The sequence below is a fragment of the Corapipo altera genome, unplaced genomic scaffold, assembly GCF_003945725.1.
Source record: "Corapipo altera isolate COAL_440 unplaced genomic scaffold, ASM394572v1 46, whole genome shotgun sequence".
In the NCBI taxonomy this organism is placed as follows: Eukaryota; Metazoa; Chordata; class Aves; order Passeriformes; family Pipridae; genus Corapipo; species Corapipo altera.
In genome coordinates, this window is record NW_020884883.1 from 1,153,405 (window position 1) to 1,169,252 (window position 15,848).

Genomic DNA, 15,848 nt, shown 5'->3' on the forward strand with positions numbered 1-15,848 from the left:
CTGCTTAAAAAGATTTTTGCTCTCTGCACTGTTCCTCGGAAGTAGAGAATGAGTAATAAAGTCATATATTCTGTGAATAAGTATTGTCAGATTGCTGCAGAGAGCAATGCAAGGAACAGTGCTAAGAGGTGACTGAGTCAGGGCTCAAGCCAGGGTGCTGAGCTGTGAAGGGGGACAGAGAAGAGAATAGAACTGCAGTCAGGAAATGCAGAGAACTGAAGCTGGAGGCAGCCTGTGGTATTGGGAGTTGTACCATGCCCTGTCAGAGTAAAATCCTTGAATCCTACAGAGAGGTATTGCTATACCTCCTGGCAATTGTGAGATTCATCTCTCTCTCTCTTGATTCCTGCACTGTGCTAACAAAGCATCCTTACTGAGGCTCCATCTTTTACCATCTGCTCTACTTCTTTCTTTATTCTCTATTGCACTCTCAGGGAGATGCTGAGAGCATTTCACAGAAACACTCAGAGAAATGCTTCTCTGACCAGGGTTGAAAAAGAGAGGAGGGGTTTTGAATTGGTGCTGGAGAGGAGAGAACTGTCATGTTAGTGTTGAGTTACTGCAAGATACCTGAAGTTAAATCATTTCATTTTATAGCAGGCTTTCTAAAAGGACTCATTTAAACAGAAATCTCTAAGCAGAAATGGATGAATTTAATGAAAGCAAGATATTTATGCTTTTGTTCTTTCTACACAACATTTTCTCTCTCTTCAGTGTTCACAGGGGAAGATGTCAAATCTATTGATGGGAGATCACTTACTGGAGAAAATGTAGGACATTATGCTAGAAGGAAACACCTCCCTTACTAATCTGAACACATACTGTGGCAGGGTAAATCCAAGAGGTTATTCAGCCTTCTAGATGAGACCGAAGTAGTAGAGTACTAAATGTTTGTCAGAAAACTATTGAAGTTTTCTGAAGAGTAAGGAACCTGTTTCCCTTCAGATTACAATTATAACAATTTGCACTGTGGGCACCCTGCCTAATTTTTTTTTTTTTGTATGTACCTGTCTCATTTTTTTCTTGTCTTAAAATAAGTATAGTATCAATACAAGTTTTAAGATAATTGCTATATTTGTCTTTATGCATAGCTCTATATTTATAAGGGTGGAGTGATTTTTGCATTGTTTTGAATTCATACAGCACTTAAAAGTTCCCATAGAAAGCTGGTGCTGAAAGTTGTTAGCTATTATGATTGCAAAAACTGGAAAAAATGGCACAAATTTTGTGTCTTCATTTTTTTTTCTTGTTTTAATTTTAAATTGAGGAAACCAGAATGCAAAATGGTGGGATATTCAAAAGAACCCTGAAATGGCAGTCTTTTATTCAAAGTGGTGTCGTGCTCATTGGAATCTAGAGTAGTGAATTTATTGGCTTGATAAAAACACTGAAATCTGGCTTACTGATGAGTGTTAGCAGTACAATATGGAACAAACAAGGCAAGTGCATCTCCCCTGTGGCATGACAAAGACTATGAAGCTGAAGTCTTATCTACCAGATCTGGGCCATATCCTAGCATAAACAGTCTTTAGTGGAAATATCACCATAATATTGTTCTGCAACTATTTTTAAAAAATATCCATCTACATTAAATAAATTTGTTGGGTTTTCCCTATGATCTATATGTGTGTGTGTGAGTTTGTATTTTAAAAGGTCGGTTTTGTGACTGTGCACAGGTAAGAAAAAAAAATTGCTAGAAAAAATTAACTTTTACTTTTTTGCAGATTATGGAAATTGAAAATTTTTCAAAATTTTCATTATAATTTCTTACACTACTTACATTTTGAGCAGTTTTTTGTAGATCTCATGTCATATTAAATAAAATCCTTTCTGTCTAGAAAATACTAACCTCTGATTTTCTTATGAAAAATTGTCATTTAAGATATTTTCAGAACTCTTGATTCTGTGTAGTCTCAAAATTTGGATTTGTTAACTCTTTCTTTCCCTTATGAGGCAGAGGAATCTCGCAGTAAGTCTTTAAATATGTAGTAATGTGTCTTTCATTTTTCTAGAAACACTTCTGAGGTTTGAATCATCTAAAACGTCGGTAAATATGCTTGCTGATGATTATGTCTTAAATCTTTCTATATTACAATAGAATATTGTAGTAATATAGAAATATTACAATTTCTATATTACAGTCTATCTACAATACCTGTGACAGAAGAATTCAAGCTAAAAAGAAACCCATAGATATTAAGAGTGCCGCTAAAGGAGATGTATCTGACTGTGGAACATGGTCATTGCAGATTGTTGATTATGTGTGCTCAGAAAGACACTTTCTATAAAAAGATGCTGTGAAGCAATTTCAGAAACTATAAAACTGTTTAGTCAAAGCACATTTCTTTGTGTCAGCATTTAGACACAGAGTTCCTTATGGATCCTCTTTCTATTGCAAAACAGTTGTAAAAAGGAAGCCATCTTTTCCAATAGTAGCAAGTTTCCTAGATGTACAAGCATCATAGAGAAACACAGAAGACATGCTACTTTAATAGTATGAGCTTCTCTAAAATCCTACAAAGGCAGAAAAGTTCAGGTCATCAGGCTATGGGCATACAGTAGCTCTTTACATATTTTCACATACAGAGATTTATGTGCTATTTGTCACAATACTTTCTCTAGATAGACAAGTTACTTAAATTACCCATTTCTTCTCCAGATCAAAAACTGGTTGCTGTGCCCAAGTAATGCTACTGTTCCTCAGAGGGGTAGCATTACATTATTTAGGGACTGAATGAAGAAGCATTTGCTCCTCAAAGGACTGTCTCTCACTTTATGACATGGGGAAAGAAGATAAAGAAGGTTATTTTTTGCAGAAGAATATTCTATTTTGTCTTCAGTGTCAAAATACTGGTGAATTTATAAAAACAGGAAATAAAAAATGAAGGGAAAAATATTGAATTTTCATTTAAAACTATCAAATCAGACTGTTTACTCTGTTTGTCTTTCCTTTCTTCTTGTTAACATCATGCTTTCTTAATAGCCAAGACAGTTGAAATGGAAACTTTATAGTAAGTGGAATATGTTAGAATTTAGATTAGAACTTAACTACACTTTTCTGTGTAGTGGATTGTTCAGTAACATTCAAATTCTGCTGCTAAGAAAAGGACTCTATAATGTGGTTTGGATTTTTGTTTTCAGTTTATCATATTCTGTACCTTAGTCAACCCAAAATATGTTTTCATTTCAGATTGAATTTCTTTTCTTCTTCTAGTTTATGTGAACTGAAGACAATGACAGGAGTGATGGAGAAAAAATAAATGTGAACATAATGTAAAGTACAGCTTCTGATGAAACTGATTATTACGTATTTTGTCTTTGAAGTTCAAACAAAAACTTCATATTTTTCTCTTCCTTTGGAGAACTTTCTGGTATGTTGAATCACAACTTATTTCTAAATCCTTAATAGGTGATTAAAATTAGTCCAATATGGACTGCAATAACCTAGGGACTGTCTAACCCTCAACACCTGCTTTGGCACTGTTTCTGTAATTGATCCCTGGAGAGTGTGCATCTGGAAAGCTAAACCACGAAACATGACAATTCTCAGTACTAAGGTTTGGAAGAACAAATAATTGGGTTTGCAACCAATTATCTCTAATTACTTTCTTAGAATCAAGATGACACTGGCAGCTGTGTGAGTCAGAGTAGACCACGAAGCCCACACGAGCACAGTACTACCTGATGTATCATAAGCACAGAGACCATGTAAAGCTAGCAGTGACTTGCCTCCCAGTCCTTCCATCCGTGCCTGCAGATCATAGTTTTGGTCACTGTGTTTGGTTTCATGAAAAAAAGACTAAATTAGTTTTTTATACATTCAGCTGTTCAGAAGTATTGCAAAAATATAAAATATTCAGATGTAACAAGGTAGATTTTTTTTTTTTTAAATGAATATACCAACTGTAAATTTTGTCAAAATAGTTCTTATTGTCAAGGATACTAGAAGAGGGGAAGAAAAAAATAGAAGGAGAGAAAAATGTGTCTGGAACTAAAGACAAAAGACTCAGTTTTGGATCACTCACGAGTGATCTAATTATAGCCAAGAACTTAAACCAGGTCCTCTCTGAAAAACAGAACACTGCAGAATTTCCTGCATGTTATTACATGAATATCTCCTCTGCATAAATAATTCAGTCTTCTGTGGTTGGAGGCAATGTATGGTGGGTTCTTTCTCTGTTTTGTACTTGAGACAGTTCCGACAAAGTGTAAGTCATTGCTTCATGTTTTTACTTTGCTCTAAAGAGTTTGAATTATCAAGGCCAAGATTAATCATGGAATGAATAAATTTTTTGAAAGAATAGTTCATCACAGTTTTGAATCCATAGTGAGATAGACTAACCTGTATGGCTTTTACCATACACAGACACAAATAAAAATAGAACCTTACCTTGGGAAGGAAAACTGAAACCTGATAGTATTTCATTGATTGGGAACACATAGACAGTTTGTCATCTGAACAAGCGTACTGCCAAATCACTTCTGCCCTAGTAATGATAGCACAAGTTTTTATGTAGTCTATTAAGAAGGTGGCCAAGTTCTAGAACAAAATATTTGAGTGACCATATTGCTCAGCTGGTTAAGTCTCACATAGAACTGTAATTTTATGAAACTGGCTTACAGTGTCATTGGGATAGTATAAAAATCATCTTGGCTGCCTGGCATTTTTTTTGGCTGCCTACCATACAAAATTATATATTGATTTTCACAATGTTTTAATTGGCATGCAAACATTGCCATTTGTCACTCATACTCTTCAAGAGTAAGAACAAGTAGAAGGTATATTTTTGCAAATTATTTGTCTCTTAAAATGTAGTCATTACTTTTACACAACACCTATCATATTTGTGAGAATCACATCTGATTTTACAATCAGGCACAGAATTAAGTATTTCATTACCAGGAATTAAGTGAAGAAAAATATTAGAGGTTTTTTTTTTGTTTGATTGGGTTTGTTTTTCTGTTATAGGTGGGTTTTTTAATTCTAATTCTAGAGGAAAACAAAGTAGAAATTCATTCAGTCAAAACTGAAACAACACCAAAGAAAAGTCTTGCTATTCCTTAAATCTTTGAGTTTCTGAAAACATTTACTTTGGGTATAGTCACACAGTTGTGAATGTAAAATATTGGGAACCTTAGCTGGAACATCTTATGACAGTGCGCTGCTAACACTTGTTATGATTTTGAGTGCCTGAAGCCAGTTTAACAGCACTGTGGCCTTTCTATCACTAGTTGTCTAGTCTTAAAAGTCAGTCTGTAAAGAAAACTTCCAAATAGAAGAACAATCAAATACACTCTTGTTTGGCATTGTTTTGCCTTCAACGATCTGAAAGCAGTCAGTGGCTGCATCTTTATTGTTATGTGGTCATGTGGTTCTTTTTCTTTTTATGCACAAACATGTCCTTTTTCAATTAAAAAAAAAAAACTGCTTTTCTAACCCGATACAGAAAGTCATAAAATACTGAAATTTGGGGTAAACTGCTTGATACAGACATAACACTTTTCCTTAGATTTTAATTTTGCTCGTATGGAATTTACCATGTTCCTTCGAGATGGCTAATGTGATCTTGTGAGAATTGCTAATAAGATCTTCATTATTATATTACCCATTATGACACTTTTCTTGATCACAGGGACTTTACTGATGATTTTATTGATGTGACTAGTTAGGTGTTGCTCACAGTTACATTATACAGTGCATGATCCAAATTTATCCTGGAATTGTAGACATTTGCTCAGTGTCTTCTTGAGAGAACTATTCAAAATAAACAGTATTATTATTTTAGTAATAGATAGAAAATTGTCAGAGGTATTTTTTCCTGAATCTTTTCTTCCCAAAAGTTTAATCCCATTCCTCTCCACAATTATATCAGAAATATATATAATATATTTTTTCCAAAACAAGTTTGTTATTTATCCTAGTGAGAATAGTGTTTCTTCTGAGAACTAGGTTTTAAAAAGCAGATGACTCATCAATTTACATGCAATGCATTTCTGAATAAAAATACTTATTTCACGATATCTTTAGATTTTACATGATCTTTTTATCATTACTCCTTTAGTTAGTCCTATTATCATCTTAACTTTCTTTGAATGTTTTATGGAAACTTTTACATAGGTAAAAGTAGGTGCAAATTAGTAGATTTCTGTTTACCTTTTGGAATTATGAATACATTTAGACTAAGGCAAAACAAGACCAGAAGCATTTATGTCAGCAATACTGTATTTTGGTAGGTAAAATAGCTAAGAATAATAGAATTTAGAAAGCCAAATAAAAAATGGGACATGAACTGCAGTACTTCCTTTGATTGTTGTTCACTTTGAATTTGTCTTTACACCTTGACTTGCCTTCAATAAGTTTGTTAAAAAAAAATCAGGAAATTAAATTCATGTATGTCTATCATTTAGGATCTTGATAAAGTATCTTAGGGTGATGTTCATTGTATATCTCTGAGAAATTACTATTAGATTTTAGTTTTGAATGCCATAAAAAAACTTAATTTAATGTTTATAGAGTTACATTACAACCACATAAATTGTGACTTATGTTTTTGAAGCATGAATGGACTACATTTTCACTGAAATCACCTCAAAGATTTCAGGTTTGTCTGGCTTATAATTAATCCAGAGAAGACAATTAAATAAGTATCTGTTTCCCCTAAAAATTACAAGGTTAGAGATGCTTTCTTCCTCAATAGCAACTGTTAATATAAGCTTAGAGACGCTGCAAAGAGCTAATGACAAAGATATATCTATCGACCAGGTTATGACCACATTCTATATACAACCAATATCAATCTAACAGCATTGATGAATACTAACCCCTTTAAATGGCCAACTACACCTATACTGTATTTAATAATAACTTTATAGCTAATTCTGTTGCATTTGTAAAATTAGATGTTTCCAACACTCTTAATGAGACAGTTTTGACCTAGTATGGTATTTAGTGATACATTTATATAGACAGGGCTCAGCCCTACACCCTGAGACTCCCTTCTGACTCTGGATAATTACATTTGGTTTTGGACAAAGTTATTTTATTTTAGCCTTGATTCCTTCCGCTAATCCTAATTAGGCATAGTTTCTCATTTTATTAAGAGACAGATTGACTACAAAATCAACAAAGTGACATGGAATGAGAAAATATGCAGTATGGTGAAATAAAATGCATGTAACAAATAATTCAGCTAGAATTTCTCTTTTTACTGTCTTTAGAATTTCCGGAAAAAAAATGAAAATTGTTAAAATGTTAGTATAGCTTATTTTGTCAGGTTGTTGTGAATATTCCATCTGTGCTCAAATGATAGCATTTGGGGGCTAAATTTATTTAGGTGTAGAGGGAACACTAAAATGCAACAAAAATCCTTACCAACTCCTTGAAAATGCAAATAAATGCGTACATGCAGTTTCAACAGCTTTCTTAGTAAAACATAACAGAAATGTTTCCATATTTTTGGTTTATATTCAAGATTTTTATTCCATTCTGTTCTTTGCATTCCCTTCTAGATACTCTAGAGTCTTTGGGAATATGAAACTTTACAACTAAATTCAATACACGAGAAGAAGATGTTCAAGCCCATTTAAAATTAAATTAGATTCCATGAATGCAACATACTCTTGAATCACACAGAATCACAAGGAATGGTTGAGGTTGGAAGGGATCTCTGGAGGTCATCTTGTCCGATCCCCCCGTTCAAGCAGAGATAGCAGGAGGTAATTGCCCAGGGCCTTGTCTAGAGAAGTTTTTGTTTACAGGAGTCTCCAAGTGAGGAGACTCCATGACCTCTCTGGGTACCCTGTGCTGATGCTCAGTCATCCTCACAGTAAAAAGGTGTTTCCTGATGTTTCCTTCGCTATCATCTGTATTTTACTTTGTGCCTGTTGCATCTCGTCCTATTACTGGGCTCCACTCAGAAGAGTCTGTCTCTGTCCTCTTTCCACCCTCATTTCAGGTACTTGTATACAATAGTAAGGTCCCCTTTAGCCTTCTTTTCTCCAGCTGAACAGTTCAAGCTCTTTCAGTCTTTCCTTATATTTTGTGTTCCAGTCCCTCAGTCCTCTTAGTGGCTCTTCACTGGACTCTCTACAGTGTGTTGATGTCTCTCTTGCACTGGGGAACTCAGTTGTGGGCTGAATAATGAGGAAAAATCTTTTCCCTCAACCTACTGTCAACAATCTTTCCAGTGCAACCCAGCCTACCATTCACCTTCTTTTGTGTCCACGGACATTGCTGGCTCATGTTCAGCCTGGCATCCACCAGGACCCTCAGGTTCTTTTCTGCCAAGCTGCTTTCCAGCTGAGTGAGCCCCAGCATGTGCTAATGGATGAGGTTGTTCCTTCCCAGGTGTGGGACTTTGCATTTCACAGAACCACAGAATTGATCAGGTAGGGAGGGATAACAGTGAGTCATCTGGTCCAACCTCCCTGCTCAAGCAGGATCATTCTAGAACAGATGGCACAAGATTCCATTCAGATGATTGTTGAATATCTCTATTGAGGGAGACTCCACAACCTCTCTAGGCAATCTGTTCCAGTGCTTGGAGCTTCATGAGGTTCCTATCAACCCATTTCTTCAACCTGTCAGGGTCCCTCTGGATAGCAGCATGACCCTCTGAATATAAGCCTGTCAACCCATTTCTTCAGCCTGTCAAGGTCCCTCTGGATACAGCATGACCCTCTGGAATATAAGCCCCTCTGATACGTAGACTTGGTATGTGTAAATTCTGTCCCCATTATCAAGGCCATTAATGAAGATGTTAAACAGGACTGGACTCAGTTTTCAATCCACCTCACTGGCTGCTTAACCAGCCCATAACATCTTGTCTGTGAAGTTTTTATGTGAGACAAAGTCCTTACTGAAATCCACTTCTGTCTCATCACCCACAGGCCAATCACTTCATCACCGAAGTTTGTCAATTTAGTCTCCTTGATGAAGTCATGCTTCTGATGATATTTTTTTTGTCCGTAATATGCCTGGAGTTGGTTTCCAGGATGGTGCCCATCACCTTCCCAGCGATCAAGGTGATCCTGACTGTTCTGTTGCCTGGGTGCTCCTTATTGACCTTCTTGAAGATGGAGGGGGCATTTGCTTTGTCCTGTCTTCTCAAGGGGCTCTGCACATTTGCAGAGATCTCTAGGTAGATTTTTGTATCTAGCTCCATCAAACATCTCAGTAAATGGGTAGTAACATAGAAAACAAAATCCACAAAATTTTGAAATAGAGAGATTCTAAATATGATTAAACAAATCTTATTCTAAACCACTCCGTTTTGAGGACCAAAAACTTTGAGAAGTCAACTTTTTGTTTCTGCTGTTGTAAGGACTTTTTTTTCCCCAGCACATCATTAGCCAAAGCTGGAGGCTTGTGGTCTCTTTGGAAGATGGGTAGTACGGAAAAAGCTTAGTGATTTTTAGCCATATATCCACTAGTATATGCACATTACTTTGATATAAACTTCAAATCACAAAGAAAACAAAAGAGAACTGAAATTTGTGCTCCAATGTGAGTAAATAGATCTTTCTCTTCAAATGTTAGTAAAACAATATCAAAGATTGATAGAGATTCAATATAAAATTACAACAACGTTTCCCAAATTCTATTTGTATGCTTATTTTTAACACTAAACATACTGGTTTTACAGGCTTAGATATGTGCAGAATATTCTAGTTAGGAAATACAGTACTAGATAACTTTATATTTTGAATTTGAGGTGTAACTGTGGTATTATTTGGTGTGCCTTGCACTTCTGTACTTCCATCATGACTTCTGTCATTGTCTAATAAAAAATGTATATGGCTGAAGCTGTTGATGTGGTTGGCATCTGTTTCAGAGTCATTCTTACTGACAACAAGCTACTGCTGGCAAGCACTCAACCTTTTTATCGTCAGAAATATGGAGACTGACATTCCTGTCATTGCTCTTTATTTTACTCTGGAATTCTTCATCAGATGTACTGCACTAAAACCTGTGGTGGATGACAAGCATGGCAGAATATGCATTATAGGTTTTCCAATTAAAATTTTTAAACAATAGTAGAATTTATTGAAAAATTATCATAGCAAGTGTAGCGAAGCTAAATAACCCTTAGCAATGACTAAGCTTTAAATCTCATTTCAAAGATTATAGAATATCTCAGCATATTTACATAGATATTTCAGAATTTTTATCTGTCATTTTTTATAAGAGATGGAATAGTTTAACAGAAGCCCAATATTTGACTGTTAGTAGTGAAACCGCTTTATCCTTATCTGTACTACAGTATCTTTTTTTTTTGTACATCACTATAGAAGGGAGAGTGTGTGTTTGTGTACATGGATATATGGATATGCACATAAACCATCTATGCATATATGTCATTAGATATACATTTAGACTTATGGTTCAACAAGAAGTTAGAAGCACTTCTGAAGTGTTCTATCATTTGAACAGTCATTTTTTTCGCCAATTCCTGCACTGTATGAAACAGGATATTGAGCCTTGGTTTAGGGGAGGTTTCTTAGCATGGTACAAATAAAAAAAGTATGGTCTTGCCTCTGTGCCTTTTAATGTTACTGCCATTTTACATTCATGAAAATTACTGTCTTTCCCATTCACCTTCTTGCTATTCACATAGGCATTTGTCTTCTTCTGTCCTTGTTTCTGTGCTATACCTAGAGACACTTCTTTTGATATAATCCATTCCAAGAAACCCTTTTTTTTTTTTCAAAACACCATTAAAGAGTCACTTAGTTCATGGTATCTGAGAAAAAATAACAAATGAGTAACAGAAGGTTGGAAGCAGTATTTGGAGGTGAGTATGTATTTATGGTCTAAAAGCTATTATACATAGACTATATACTGACTTGCCACTCTTTCACTGTAGGCATAGACTATATCCTGCACACTGGCTATTCCAGGAACAGAATAAACAACAATGAAATGAAATAATAATAATAATAATAATAATAATAATAATAATAATAATAATAATAATAATAATAATAATAATGATAATAATAATAATAATAAATGAAATCAGTTCAATTTTTAGTGTAATCTTGCCAAATGTTAGGAGATTTTGCAAAACTACTTTTTTTTCCTTTTTTTTTGTCATGAGATACTTTCTACAGTTCAGAGATTTCAGTTCTCTTGGCAACCTAGTTTTGGTCTTGGTTAGAAATGTTGAAATAGAAACTGAAAAACTGGTGCAGCACTACAGAACAGTTCAACAACCTGTTCACAATCTGCAGAGATATTATTAGTTCCATAAGAAAATAACAGAATCCTGTCTGAGAACCATAATTAGATGGTAGTCTGTATTTTTCAAAGAACATAGAGTTTGCTCCTGTCAGTTGCTACCAGAATGAAAGGCCTGTCTTTGTAAGGAGTGGAACCTGTCTAGTGGATTGGTTGGCCGTTGTTGTAATACATGCTGGTATGTGCTCCAGAAGTCAGGGCTGTTTCTCATTTAGTTTTCTGTTCTGTCTCATTTATCTTCTAGAAAGTAATCTGGTGTTTTCGGAATTTCTTTAAGTGGCATATGAGCCCTACATTTCACTACTTGTCTCAAATGTATCATTCAGACTGTCTTACCATCCAAAATTTCTTGCTTCTGACCTGACCTCTGCTAACAGGTTTTCTACTCAGGAAATATCTACTTGTACATAAATTCTGATCTATTTTCTCACTCGTGTCCCTCCTTCACACGACATGATGGCCCTTGTAGAGAACAACCTTAATCAAATCTCCCCTGATACAATTGTACTCTCAAAACATCTTTGGGACAGAATTTGTTGTGAACACAATATTCATGATATGTTCAGAGAGGTACTACACACTGGTCCTTTCTGCAGTGAGGAGAAAACAGTCTGTCAGGAAACTTGTTTCTTGAGAAAATCCCCAGAGGGAGAATGAGGAACTTGAATTGGTTCTGTGTAGAGTGTGATGTTTCCCATGTTCCACATGCTTATGACAGAGAAGAAGTAGCACAAAAGTGAAGGAGGTAAAAATTAAGTATGATATAAGAAGGCAGCACTTGATTATCCAGTTGATGTCATTTAAAGGTAACAAAGTCTCAGTTATCTGGCAATATAAACATGTAGAAAATAAAATAACATGCATAGTAGTGATACATTGGATTGGTATTGATTAAACAACTAATTTACACAGACTGACAGATTAACATTTGAGAAAATGAAAAACAGAAAAAAATTCACTAAGTGTTCTTAGCTCAGTTTTAAAAACAACATTTAATATAAAAATTTGATAGTATCTATTGCTTTCTTAAATATTTTACAGAATTTCTACAGCGGTACTTGCATCTGGGTTGATTGAAAATATTCAGGGAAGATTCTAAACTACCTCTGCTATTGTTCATCTAATTCATAATAACTCTTTTTTGTGGATGAAACACTTTTATCAAAATATTTTTGTCATGATGGATTGCATTTTCACAAGAATTATTTAAAAAGCACAGCCTTCTAATTTCAGGAAATAGAGGTACCTGACTTAATTCACAAGAGTGGAAGACTAAATATTATTTCTTCTAAATATAGACCATTGTAGTAATTAGACCTTTTTGGAGGAAGAAACAAGTAATTGTTATGTAGAGAGATTCAAAACAATCTGAAAAAGACTGGAGGTGATAATCTCTGTGTGCTGCACAGTGCTGCATGGGAAAGCAAAAGTCTCTAAACAAACACTTAGAAACAACCAAGAAGGGATAAAATGAGAAAGCTAAATTTGTTTCTCTGATGTGAGGTCAGAATTACTGGAGGTATGACTAGTATAAGTTGCTATGGGAACTGTGGAAAATAAAGAATTTTGGAACAGCAGGACAGGGATGGACAGATGTGGAGGTGATGTTTGCTCACAAATTTTGCATCATTGTAAGAAGCATGTCAATACCATGAATTCTAGTTGATTCAAATGACTTTTACCTTATGATAGACTCTATACTGCCAAACCTTTAAATATCTAGCATTGTGTGAGCCTTAGAGGTTGCACAGTCTGTGGCATTCCTGCATTCCTACAACATTGCGTAGATTTTGTTGCAGCGATCTGGAAAAGAAGTGTTGTCTTTCACAGTCTTTCAGTGAAGCTCTTCTTTTTTAAACTTGTATATTATTATATATTGACCATCTGATGTGGAATCTGGAACTGCGAGGTAGGAGGTTAAGCTCACTATTCATTATATGGAAAAAAGAACTGAACCCCTACATACTACTGTATGTATTAGTACTTAAATCAGAACATTGACGTTTTGAAATAGAAAAGCAGTTTCATTTCCACATCTTACTGCTATTTATGAAAAAAAAAAAAAGATTGCATTCCTTGCATTTAGTCCTACCACATATCTCATATGATGAAAAGTATCTATTAGGTCAAATCTTTCAAAGGATTCAGGAAATTAAGAACATAATTTATACATTTTAGTTGGAATTGGGCATAAGCTTCTGAATCCTGTCAAAACTAAAATGTTTGTTCCTGAGATTAAGGAACTATACAATACTCGTATAGTTGTATGGTATTGCAACTATGGAGTTTTAGAAGCCATTGTGGTGGAGCATGCAACTCAGTAGGGACTGCTCTATTATATCTTAGAACTATGTGTCTGATTTAAACCAGTTTTTATCCCATTTTATCAACTTAGATTCTTTATTGAATCTAACTTACAGTATTTTTACAGATGCATATAGCCTTACAAGATTCAACCTTATTATTTATTGATATATATAGACACGGACGTTCACTGAAGTTGCTTTTATTGTAATATCTTACCAAATGGATTTAATTTATTTGAGAATATTAGCCTCCCTGTTACTTTCTTTTCAGTGAAGAGATTTCATGGCAGAAGAGGCTGCTGCTGAGTTTTCAAACACATCTTCCCAGGCTTATTGATTTCAGTTTTCTAATATAATTTTCCTATTTGATCATGGTAGTTAAAAAAGTCACAGCAATTAGAAACAATTATTTTTCAAAACAGCCCACTAGTCACTATGCTCCCCCTTCTAGATGTCGCAGCTTGAGGAGGTCTTCGGAGTAGATTGTAGGATTACCAAAAAAGAAGTTTTACTGCGGGTCGAACCTCGTAATATGGAAGTCACCAGAACGGTTTTCAAGGGATATCTTTCACTGACTTATATGAAATGGAAATGAAATCTGCAGACAACCTTTTTCCATCAAAAATCTTTATGAGAAAGATTTCTAAGGTGAAAGAACATTAGATAGCTAACTGCTTCGTCTTCCCCAAAATCTACTATAGTATAATTTCTGCTGTTCCCAGAACCAGTGCCACAAGTCCACCAAAAAAATGATCATGTTTGTACAAAAGGAGAAAGTGCATGAAACACATTTAGAACAAGGAAAAATATGAAAATGCAAATGATGCCTGCATTGTGTCAGCATTTCAGAGGAAGCAGTGTATGCTGTTATAAAAGAAATTGACAAAACAATGGGGACTGTTAGCAATTTGAATAAACCCATAATTTACAGGAAAAAAACCATGTTCCTCATGCTTATATGTAGTTCTTTCACCTTTTGACTCCTACAGTCTTTTTTTCCTGTATTTAGCAAAAGGCATTAAATTTCCACTGTAGTTGAAAAAAGTGTTAGGGAATCAACATACACAGCTCTAGCAAGGTTTTACTGAATCCTGTAGGTCACAAAAATCAGAGAACAGTTAAATAATCAACAAAATCATGTTTTTATTGCAACCACTTGTAAACCCCTTAGAAATTGATATCTTTGGGTCAACTGATCATTTTCCTTACTCAGCAAATCAACTGTCTTGCTAACAACTAAAAATGGCTTTTTATTTTTGTGCCAACACTGAAAAAAAAGTACTACAGCTTAATTTTGATGAGGGAAAAAAAAGCTAAAAAAGTCAATTTTTATATCTTTATTGAAAAAAATCTGTTAATTTAAATTTGTTTGTGTTTTCTCTTAAGTTAATTCAGAAAAAGAAGTCTTATTTATGAAGTAAAATTTTAGAAGACCTCAAAATAAGAATCATAAAATCACAGAATCAAAATCACAGAATGACAAAATGTTTTGTGTTGATAGGGACCTTGAAGATCATCTAGTTCCAACCACCCTGCCACGGGTGGGGTTGTCATCCATTGATGAGGTTCCTTAGGGCATTATCCAACCTAGTCGTGAACACAATACAACCAAAATTTATTTCAAAAACTTTAAGGCAATATTTCAAACACCATTTTGAAATCATATCAGAGTTTTTCAAAATTTATCTTTTTTTTTCCTACCCAGCTAAAAATATTTTTTGTACTATGTTCAAGTTAACAGATGGTTTTGGTTGCTTTAGAAGCTTGCAATTTGGCGGAAATGGTGTTCATCCCCAAAAACATTCCTTACATATCTCTAGATATGTCATGGAGTTTTGAGTTGACTAGAGTTTAACTGTTGTTAAGATGGGTCAGAATTATTTTAGAAGTAATAATTAAAGTTTTGCTGATTTTACTTTATATTTACAGTTAAAAATTCAAATAGCGCAGTAATGCTAAAAGACTGCAGCCTGGCCCTTCGTCTGTATGATCTTGTTGTGCCAGACACAGCTAAGAAATTGTCGGGGGAAGTGGCAGGTCTGCCGAGCCCCTGGAGCTTGAGGAACTTGAAATATTAGATGATATAAAGCCTTTCCCATGAGAACAGTGAGGCTAATTAATCGTTCCCATGGACACAGTAGCTTTGAGTATTAGGGAGATGACTGGAAGATGATAAACAGTGCAAGGACAGAGCTGTTGACTGTGTTTCAGGGTGCAGGTGTTAATTCCCGAGTGTTTTTGTAAAAATATATTTACAGTAAGTGTGTGGGAAAGTCGGGGCTAGCTACCTCAATAAAGCTGCC

At 34.8% G+C, this 15,848-nt stretch overlaps 1 protein-coding gene across 5 annotated transcripts in view; it reads left to right on the forward strand.

Annotated features, from left to right (window-relative positions):
- Positions 1 to 15,848, forward strand: part of CSMD1 (CUB and Sushi multiple domains 1) — a 1,093,278-nt gene that overhangs the window by 400,872 nt on the left and 676,558 nt on the right. The window contains exon 1 of one of the 5 annotated variants that reach the window (XM_027640978.1): positions 798 to 831. The exons of the other annotated variants lie outside the window; for them this stretch is intronic. The gene's annotated coding sequence lies outside the window, so the exon portion shown is untranslated. Of the gene's footprint in view, positions 1 to 797; positions 832 to 15,848 lie in introns of those variants that run through there. 5 annotated transcript variants of the gene reach the window in all.